Source organism: Schistocerca piceifrons, chromosome 1, assembly GCF_021461385.2.
Source record: "Schistocerca piceifrons isolate TAMUIC-IGC-003096 chromosome 1, iqSchPice1.1, whole genome shotgun sequence".
In the NCBI taxonomy this organism is placed as follows: Eukaryota; Metazoa; Arthropoda; class Insecta; order Orthoptera; family Acrididae; genus Schistocerca; species Schistocerca piceifrons.
In genome coordinates, this window is record NC_060138.1 from 1,109,564,062 (window position 1) to 1,109,575,451 (window position 11,390).

The following is an 11,390-nucleotide window of genomic DNA, read 5'->3' on the forward strand; positions in this document are numbered from 1 at the left end:
CGTTTTGTGTTATCGTGAAATATGGGAGAGAGTGTCGCTGAAATGATACAGGATTTGCCCTGAATATCATTAAAAGAAAGGCGTTTTCCGTTGCGACGGAATCTTTTCACGAAATTCCAATCACCAACTTTCTCCTCCGAATTCGAAAATATTTTGTTGACAACGACCTATATAAGGAGAAACGATCACCACGATAAAGTAAGGGAAATCAGAGCTTGCACAGAAAGATATAGGTGTTCGTTCTTTTCGCACACTCTACTAGGTTGGAATAATTGAGAATTGTGAATGTGGCTCCATGAAACCTCTGCCAGACATTTAAATGTGATTTGCAAGAGTGTTCATGTAGATGTAGATGTAGCCTACCCATCATCACTAATAAATTTTTACATCAGTCAATATCTTCTCCTGGGTACGCTTTACAATCCAGTATCTGACTTCGGAATATCTGCCCGACCGTGCTGTAGTGTGACTGCAATATAGCTGTACCACCCGGCCATTTCCAAGTATACCTTCTCCTCTTGTGATCCTTGAACAGAACATTCACTATTACTAGCTGAAATTTATTATAGACCTCAATTATACTTCCTCCTCTCTCATTCCTACAACCATGCCCATACTCCCCGTAACACTTTGACCTACTCCTTCCCCTACAACAGTATTTCAATACCCCATGACTATTAAATTTTCATCTCTCTTTACGTACTGAATCACCTGCTAAATCTTCTCATATTGTTTCTCTATCTTTTCATATTATGCTCAGTATTCTCATATACTTTCCCTGTCTCTTCATCTTATGCTTGCGACGACGGCACGAATACCTAAACTCTTATTATCTGTGTTTGTTTGCCGTCTAGTCTGATGACAGCACCCCTATCACTGAACTGTTCACAGTAAATCACTCTATGCACTACCTCCCTATTCATAAGGTTATACTATTTTCTTCTTCTGTTGATGTTACCCTACACTTATCTAACCTGAAATCCTTGTCTTCTTTCCATTTCACTTCATTGATCCCCTCCATATCTAAATTGAGTCTTAGCATTTCCCTTTTCAGATATTTTAGTTCTCTTACCACGTACAAACTCCTTACATTCCAAGCCTCGATTCATAGAGCGTTATCCTTTTCTTTGGTTATCGATTAGGGGACAAGTCCGGAATCGTAGGCCCATGGAGAGATCATCATGACAATTATTTCAATTATTCAGTTACAGGAGACGTGTCCCGTGGATACACTTTATGTGTCTTTAATGCTGTGGTTCTCATTTCCGTCTGCATCCTCATGTCGTTGACCATTGCTGATTCTTCCGCCGTTAGGTGTAGTTATCCACTCAAGGCCCAGAACCTCAATCAGCTCCTCGGCCACGTTTGACAATCCCGTTAGCCGAATGACGGTGACTTCGATGCCGGAAGTCTTCAGCCGCCATTGCTGATAATTTTTATTCAGGACTTAAGCGGTGGGTTGGTTCCAACCCCGAACGGCGGACGTTTTGATTACTAATCGAATATGCTGGAGTAGAGGTACATAGAGAATCAAAGGTTGGTTCTTTTATTTACTAAAATCCTTTGTTTTTATCATTGTTGTATGTCCTGACGAAACTCTACCATCTGGTGAGCAAGATGTATGAGACAGGTGAAATACCCTCAGACTTTAAGAAGAATTTAATAATTCCAATCCCAAAGAAAGCAGGTGTTGATATATGTGAAAATTACCGAACTATCAGTTTAATAAGTCACGGCTGCCAAATACTAACGCGAATTCTTTACAGACGTGGTACAACAACAAAGTTAGGAAACTACTGCGAAAGCAAAGAGAGCTCCACTCCAAGTTTAAACGCAGCCAAAACCTCTCAGACAAACAGAAGCTAAAAGATGTCAAAGTTAGCGTAAGGAGGGCTATGCTTGAAGCGTTCAGTGAATTCGAAAGTAAAATTCTATGTACCGACTCGACAGAAAATCCTAGGAAGTTCTGGTCTTACGTTAAATCAGTAAGTGGCTCGAAACAGCATATCCAGACACTACGGGATGATGATGGCATTGAAACAGAGGATGACACGCGTAAAGCTGAAATACTAAACACCTTTTTCCAAAGCTGTTTCACAGAGGAAGACCGCACTGCAGTTCCTTCTCTAAATCCTCGCACAAACGAAAAAATGGCTGACATCGAAATAAGTGTCCAAGGAATAGAAAAGCAACTGGAATCACTCAATAGAGGAACGTCCACTGGACCTGACGGGATACCAATTCGATTCTACACAGAGTACGCGAAAGAACTTGCCCCCCTTCTAACAGCCGTGTACCGCAAGTCGCTAGAGGAACGGAGGGTTCCAAATGATTGGAAAAGAGCACAGATAGTCCCAGTCTTCAAGAAGGGCCGTCGAGCAGATGCGCAAAACTATAGACCTATATCTCTGACGTCGATCTGTTGTAGAATTTTAGAACATGTTTTTTGCTCGAGTATCATGTCGTTTTTGGAAACCCAGAATCTACTATGTAGGAATCAACATGGATTCCGGAAACAGCGATCGTGTGAGACCCAACTCGCTTTATTTGTTCATGAGACCAAGAAAATATTAGATACAGGCTCCCAGGTAGATGCTATTTTTCTTGACTTCCGGAAGGCGTTCGATACAGTTCCGCACTGTCGCCTGATAAACAAAGTAAGAGCCTACGGAATATCAGACCAGCTGTGTGGCTGGATTGAAGAGCTTTTAGCAAACAGAACACAGCATGTTGTTATCAATGGAGAGACGTCTACAGACGTTATAGTAACCTCTGGCGTGCCACAGGGGAGTGTTATGGGACCATTGCTTTTCACAATATATACACTCCTGGAAATTGAAATAAGAACACCGTGAATTCATTGTCCCAGGAAGGGGAAACTTTATTGACACATTCCTGGGGTCAGATACATCACATGATCACACTGACAGAACCACAGGCACATAGACACAGGCAACAGAGCATGCACAATGTCGGCACTAGTACAGTGTATATCCACCTTTCGCAGCAATGCAGGCTGCTATTCTCCCATGGAGACGATCGTAGAGATGCTGGATGTAGTCCTGTGGAGCGGCTTGCCATGCCATTTCCACCTGGCGCCTCAGTTGGACCAGCGTTCGTGCTGGACGTGCAGACCGCGTGAGACGACGCTTCATCCAGTCCCAAACATGCTCAATGGGGGACAGATCCGGAGATCTTGCTGGCCAGGGTAGTTGACTTACACCTTCTAGAGCACGTTGGGCGGCACGGGATACATGCGGACGTGCATTGTCCTGTTGGAACAGCAAGTTCCCTTGCCGGTCTAGGAATGGTAGAACGATGGGTTCGATGACGCTTTGGATGTACCGTGCACTATTCAGTGTCCCCTCGACGATCACCAGTGGTGTACGGCCAGTGTAGTAGATCGCTCCCCACACCATGATGCCGGGTGTTGGCCCTGTGTGCCTCGGTTGTATGCAGTCCTGATTGTGGCGCTCACCTGCACGGCGCCAAACACGCATACGACCATCATTGGCACCAAGGCAGAAGCGACTCTCATCGCTGAAGACGACACGTCTCCATTCGTCCCTCCATTCACGCCTGTCGCGACACCACTGGAGGCGGGCTGCACGATGTTGGGGCGTGAGCGGAAGACGGCCTAACGGTGTGCGGGACCGTAGCCCAGCTTCATGGAGACGGTTGCGAATGGTCCTCGCCGATACCCCAGGAGCAACAGTGTCCCTAATTTGCTGGGAAGTGGCGGTGCGGTCCCCTGCGGCACTGCGTAGGATCCTACGGTCTTGGCGTGCATCCGTGCGTCGCTGCGGTCCGGTCCCAGGTCGACGGGCACGTGCACCTTCCGCCGACTACTGGCGACAACATCGATGTACTGTGGAGACCTCACGCCCCACGTGTTGAGCAATTCGGCGGTACGTCCACCCGGCCTCCCGCATGCCCACTATACGCCCTCGCTCAAAGTCCGTCAACTGCACATACGGTTCACGTCCACGCTGTCGCGGCATGCTACCAGTGTTAAAGACTGCGATGGAGCTCCGTATGCCACGGCAAACTGGCTGACACTGACTGCGGCGGTGCACAAATGCTGCGCAGCTAGCGCCATTCGACGGCCAACACCGCGGTTCCTGGTGTGTCCGCTGTGCCGTGCGTGTGATCATTGGTTGTACAGCCCTCTCGCAGTGTCCGGAGCAAATATGGTGGGTCTGACACACCGGTGTCAATGTGTTCTTTTTTCCATTTCCAGGAGTGTATAAATGACCTAGTAGATAGTGTCGGAAGTTCCATGCGGCTTTTCGCGGATGATGCTGTAGTATACAGAGAAGTTGCAGCATTAGAAAATTGTAGCGAAATGCAGGAAGATCTGCAGCGGATAGGCACTTGGTGCAGGGAGTGGCAACTGACCCTTAACATAGACAAATGTAATGTATTGCGAATACATAGAAAGACGGATCCTTTATTGTATGATTATATGATAGCGGAACAAACACTGGTAGCAGTTACTTCTGTAAAATATCTGGGAGTATGCGTGCGGAACGATTTGAAGTGGAATGATCATATAGAATTAATTGTTGGTAAGGCGGGTACCAGGTTGAGATTCATTGGGAGAGTGCTTAGAAAATGTAGTCCATCAACAAAGGAGGTGGCTTACAAAACACTCGTTCGACCTATACTTGAGTATTGCTCATCAGTGTGGGATCCGTACCAGATCGGTCTGACGGAGGAGATAGAGAAGATCCAAAAAAAAGCGGCGCGTTTCGTCACAGGGTTATTTGGTAACCGTGATAGCGTTACGGAGATGTTTAATAAACTCAAGTGGCAGACTCTGCAAGAGAGGCGCTCTGCATCGCGGTGTAGCTTGCTCGCCAGGTTTCGAGAGGGTGCGTTTCTGGATGAGGTACCGAATATATTGCTTCCCCCTACTTATACCTCCCGAGGAGATCACGAATGTAAAATTAGAGGGATTAGAGCGCGCACGGAGGCTTTCAGACAGTCGTTCTTCCCGCGAACCATACGCGACTGGAACAGGAAAGGGAGGTAATGACAGTGGCACGTAAAGGCCCTCCGCCACACACCGTTGGGTGGCTTGCGGAGTATAAATGTAAATGTAGATGTAGAATGGAAAAACTGGTAGAAGCCGACCTCGGGGAAGATCAGTTTGGATTCCGTAGAAATGTTGGAACACGTGAGGCAATACCGACCTTACGACTCATCTTAGAAGAAAGATTAAGGAAAGGGAAACCTACGTTTCTAGTATTTGTAGACTTGGAGAAAGCTTTTGACAATGTTGACTGGAATACTCTCTTTCAAATTCTAAAGGTGGGAGGGGTAAAATACAGGGAGCGAAAGGCTATTTACAATTTGTACAGAAACCAGATGGCAGTTATAAGAGTCGAGGGACATGAAAGGGAAGCAGTAGTTGGGAAGGGAGTGAGACACGGTTGTAGCCTCTCCCCGATACTATTCAATCTGTATGTTGAGCAAGCAGTAAAGGAAACAAAAGAAAAGTTCGGAGTAGGTATTAAAATCCATGGAGAAGAAATAAAAACTTTGAGATCCGCCGATGACATTGTAATTCTGTCAGAGACAGCAAAGGACTTGGAAGAGCAGTTGAACGGAATGTACAATGTCTTGAAAGGAGGATATAAGATGAACATCAACAAAAGCAAAACGAGGATAATGGAATGTAGTCGAATTAAGTCGGGTGATGCTGAGGGAATTAGATTAGGAAATGAGACACTTGAAGTAGTAAAAGAGTTTTGCTATTTGAGGAGCAAAATAACTGATGACGGTCGAAGTAGAGAGGATATAAAATGTAGACTGGCAATGGCAAGGAAAGCGTTTCTGAAGAAGAGAAATTTGTTAACATCGAGTATAGATTTAAGTGTCAGGAAGTTATTTCTGAAAGTATTTGTATGGAGTGTAGCCATGTGTGGAAGTGAAACATGGACGATAAATAGTTTAGACGAGAATAGAAGCTTTCGAAATGATGTGCTACAGAAGAATGCTGATGATTAAATGGGTAGATCACATAACTAATGAGGGGTTATTGAATAGAATTGGGGAGAAGAGGAGTTTGTGGCACAACTTGACCGGAAGAAGGGATCGGTTGGTAGGACATGTTCTGAGGCATCAAGGGATCACAAATTTAGCATTGGAGGGGAGCGTGGAGGGTATAAATCGTAGAGGGAAACCGAGAGATGAATACACTAAGCAGATTCAGAAGGATGTAGGCTGCAGTAGGTACTGGGAGATGAAGAAGCTTGGACAGGACAGAGTAGCATGGAGAGCTGCATCAAACCAGTCTCAGGACTGAAGACCACGACAGCAACATTTTTTTAAACATGGCGATAGCCAGAGAATATGCAGTTCTAACAATGGAAACGCCGTGGATCGCCTCCTCATTGGAGTAACACCCCAACGGTGTGATAAGTTAAGAAAGACACTACTGATGAAATTCGAGAAAAATGGAAATTGTCTGAATTTGAGAGTGCGGATAACTGCAAGATTGAGCTCACTAAGGAAGTGCCAAAAATCAAGAATATTTTTCTCGCCGTCAGTAAGCAAGTTGTAAACCTCGAGTCCGCAAATCAACTTCACGGAGCTAGTCTTCGCTTTCGGGAAGCATGCCGAGCCCAGAAAGAGGACGACGCGAGCAGGTATCTGACGAGGAGTCGTTCGGGTAATTAGGAACAACATCTGTCGCATCAAGAACCACACACCCATCGGCGATCTGCACACCAGGCAATGTTTGACCGTGTCCAGTGCATCACAATGGAGTGTCTGCAAGATGAATCCTGTGAAGGTGTGACCGGCATAGTCGCTTCGCATTGACCGTAAGGTATCGTGCAGACTAGCCGTGCAACGGTGCCATAGCGCCATCTGAGAGCTGACTAAAAGGGCTATTGCTGTGCCAGGGGCATGATACAGACCTAAACAGCCCCTGCACGGTGGGAGGGTGAGGGTCCCGTGCTGTATCTTGAACATACGAGCCTAGTACCGCTAGCATGTTGCGGGCCATAGACTGCCGAATAGGAAGTGCCTGTGCCATGTGGGGGATACGTGATGCCAAATATACATTTACATACTGTGTCTGCTTAAGAAGATCGAAGGCGCATAAACGATGATCTACGAGCCCAGCTCATAGTTTAGGCAACGGCAGTTGAGGGCAATAGTGCGCCGCAGATCCCGTGCGAAATCGAGTCCTCAGCATCGGACAGTAGCAGCTTCACGCAATGTAACAGTACCGTCCGCAGGAAGCCCAGCATCTCGATTTTCCGACGTTAAGGCAGTGGGTGTTAACTCCGTGATCTCAGCACCGCTACGAAGAATGATTATGACAATGTCCGCACAAGGAGTGCAACTGAGTACATGGTCAGCGCGAGACGTCCCAGACAGTCATTAACGGAGACCCCGGAGCAGTGGTTCCACGGCGAAAGCATACAACAGTGCTGAGAGTGGGAAGGTATGAGACAGCCATTGTAGAGAACACGGGTGTGCCTCCACGAAGGAGACGCATTACGACTTCGACGGTAGTGTCAGGGTATCCCATATTGCAGAGCACCCCTTTCAGGAAGTCGTGATCGATCCGATCGAACGCTTGGCTGAAGTCAAGAGCTGCCAAAAGGTCAGCGACAAGGCGAGAATGACCAAGAGCGATTACGTTCCAATAGCGACAGAGGGCAGTGGGGATGTTACTGGCACCTCCGAAAGAAGTTTGATCAGGGGAAACCACGTACCGGATCGTCCGATTTAGCTGTGCAGCCAACAGCCGGGTAAAGATACACTACTGGCCATTGAAATTGCTACAACAAGTAGAAATGCAGATGATAAACGGGTATTCATTGGAAGAATATAATATGCTATAACTGACACGTCATTACATTATCACGCAATTCGGGTGCATAGATACTGAGAAATCAGTACCCAGTACAACCACCTCATCAAGAGTAGTGGCTGGCGTATTGTGACGAGCCAGTTGCTCCACCATTGACCAGATGTTTTCAATTGGTGAAAGAGCTGGAGAACGTGTTGGCCAGGGCAACAGTCGGACATTTTCTGTATCCATAAAGGCTCATACAGGACCTGCAACATGTCGTCGTGCATTATCCTGCTGAAATGTAGGGTTTCACAGGGACCGAATGAAGGGTAGAGCCACGGGTCGTAACACATCTAAAATGTAACGTCCACTGTTCAAAGTGCCGCCAATGCGAACAAGAGGTGACCGAGACGTGTAACCAATGGCACCCCATACCATCACGCCGGGTGATACGCCAGTATGGCGATGACGAATACACGTTTCCAATCTGCGTTCACCGCGATGTCCTCAAACACGGATGCGACCATCATGATGCTGTAAACAGAACCTGGATTCATCCGAAAAAATGAAGTTTTGCTATTCGTGCACCCAGATCCGTCGTTGAGTACACCATTCAGGTGCTCCTGTCTGTGATGCAGCGTCAAGGGTAACCACAGCCATGGTCTCCGAGCTGATAGTCCATGATGCTGCAAACGTCGTCGAGCTGTTCGTGCAGATGGTTGTTGTCTTGCAAACGTCACCATCTGTTGACTCAGGGATCGAGACGTGGCTGCACGATCCGTTACAGCCATGCGGGTAAGAAGCCTGTCATCTCGACTGCTAGTGATACGAGGCCGTTGGGATCCAGCACGGCGTTCCGTATTACCCTCCTGAACCCACCGATTCCATATTCTGCTAATAGTCATTGGATCTTGACCAACGCGAGCAGCAATGTCGCGATACAATAAACCGCAATCGCCATAGGCTACAATCCGACCTTAATCAAAGTCGGAAACGTGGTGGTACGCATTTCTCCTCCATACACGAGGCATCACAACAACATTTCACCAGCCAACGCCGATAAACTGCTGTTTGTGTATGAGAAATCGGTTGGAAACTTTCCTCATGTCAGCACGTTGTAGGTGTCGCCTCCGGCGCCAACCTTGTGTGAATGCTCTGAAAAGCTAATCATTTGCACATCACAGCATCATCTCCCTGTCGGTTAAATTTCGCGTCTGTAGCACGTCATCATCGTGGTGTAGCAATTTTAATGGCCAGTAGTGCACAACACAAAGCTCAAAGTAACTGCCGTAGGTGAAAAGTACGGCGATGCGGTTGCCATCACTGTTGAGCATAGCGCCTTGGTGGTACGCTCCCATAGCAGTCCGTAACCCATGTACAAGATGCATATCGGCCAATTCATCATCAGTTAACCTGTCCGCAAGGCACAGCTAATACTACTTAAAAAAAATCTTTGTCAGTACCGAGTAATGCTGAATTCAAACTTAAGGGCAAAGATTGTCAAAAGCAAGCCTTGTCTCTGAATGAAACAAGTTTGTTCCCAATCGAGGGGGGTGCGATGGGGAGGTTCCCTTGTAAGAAACATAGGCTTTAAATAGAGGAAGAAATTGCTGAGAGTGAACGTTTGGAGCACAGCATTGTGTGGTAGTGAAACACAGACTGTGGAGAAATCGGAAAAGAAGAGAATCGAAGTATTTGAGATGGGTTGCTACAGAATAACATTGAAAACCAGATGACTTGAAAGACAGGTCATTAGGTTGTCCGCAGAAACGGCGAAAAAAGGAACACATGGAAAACACTGACATGAAAAGCAGAGAGCATGATAGTACATCTGTTAAGGTCTAGAGGGACTGTCGAGGGTAAGGTCTGCAGGGGAAGATAGAGATTGGAATACATACAGCAGATGTCTGAGCGGCTAAAATAAATAATTGAGGACGTACGATGGAAATACTACTTTGAAATGGTTCGCGCAGAAGAGGAATTCTTGGTGGGTCGCATCAATCCAGTCAGAAGACTGATAACTAAAAGAAAACACGCATTGCTATTAATGGAGGACGTTTTTCTCCCATGGAAGTCTTAATGTAGAAACTCACAGTACGGTCTCTGATATTCTGCTAGAAAAGAATTTTAGTGACCTTTTCCAATTCTGGAGAACATATTTTTCCTATTGGAATTTGTCGTCAATGTAATTCTACACACAAGATTGAGTTGTACACAAGAAAACATTCAGCAAGTTTGAGAAAACGAATAATACAAGCGAAAAAGAAATGAGAATATGCACTGTACTTACGTTATTAAGAGCGCTGTCGCGTCTGGGCTGTGTCTGGTGCTGCGACTTGCACAAGATAGAAGTTATCTCATTCTAGGAGACATGAGTTCCGCGAATGACGTATCATTTGTCCCCGACTCATTACTGGTTGTCGAGTTCGCGAATCAGACGGCAGCAGATTTCCAGTTCCCGTCTTGGAGAATACAGAAAATGCCCGCTGACTCAGGATGCGAAGTTTCCTGTTGACGGCGTAGAAACGCTCGGGAGTGCTTATGTGTGGTGTGCGAAACGGCCAGCAGATGCTATCTAAGTCACACAAATTAAAAATACCGGTCGTGATAATATGAAGTATGTAAATCAAAAATATACTCGTACTCATTCTTCACGATATTTGATGAAATGCAAGTTTGATAGACAGCACACAAATGTCACTTCCTTACTCGACAGAGACGTTCGATGATAAAACCAGACTGCGAAAACTCTTTCATTGGTTTTCCCGGACACGGTACCACCCCTTCATCCGTCCAGTCTTCAAGCCCCCGCAGAGAAAAAAATCGATTGTTAGACGAAATCAATTTCTTTTTAAATACGGGCGCAGTGCTGACAGTTGTAAAAAATTAGCATTATTATGTTACACTAGTATTCCAAAGATCACGAAGTGGTATGGTGTGGAAAGAAGAGGTGAGGTGTAGAAAAAAATTGAAAACGTACGTTTTATTGAACTGAAATACAATGAAATGACTTAAAATTGTGTCTTATAATGTATTTTTTAAAGTATCACAAGTGTTTAATTATAAAATAATGTAAACTATTAATTTCTATATTTCAATAGAGTATAATGAGTTGCACCAAATACAGTTGTTTATTGCGGTCCTAAACTTCACACCAACTGTAAGACATGTAATACGCTCTGGCAGGTCGCTGAATACATGTGCTTCCTTATAGCTCCCGCCCATCTGTACGAATGTTAACACCTTGCATTTTTTGTAGTGGTTGGTCCTACTATTATTTTACGCGTTGTTCTATATACGGGAAAAATAGATATTTTTCGTAACGGGAGATAAAACTCATAAATATATTTATTGTGAAGCAACTGTCAAAATAGCAAGGTCTTTTTGTAGAAGATTCTGCATTATGATCAAACGCCAGATAATATCAGGCTTCTGTAATACGAAAATGCTATGTCTAGTAGCTGTGACTTTTCCCAGGAAATGGTTCTGTAACTCATCAGTGAACGGAATTACGCCAGATAAACTACTTCCTTAATTTTTAAATATCTAAAGCGGTAATTATACGTACGGTGAATTT

At 45.5% G+C, this 11,390-nt stretch overlaps 1 protein-coding gene across 1 annotated transcript in view; it reads right to left on the reverse strand.

The window, feature by feature from the left end:
- LOC124801512 (caspase-1-like) overlaps positions 1–10,156 on the reverse strand; it is a 114,910-nt gene extending 104,754 nt beyond the window's left edge. The window contains exon 1 of the mRNA XM_047263079.1: positions 10,104–10,156. The gene's annotated coding sequence lies outside the window, so the exon portion shown is untranslated. The remainder of the gene's footprint in view (positions 1–10,103) is intronic.
- Between the last annotated feature and the right edge of the window lie 1,234 nt (positions 10,157–11,390).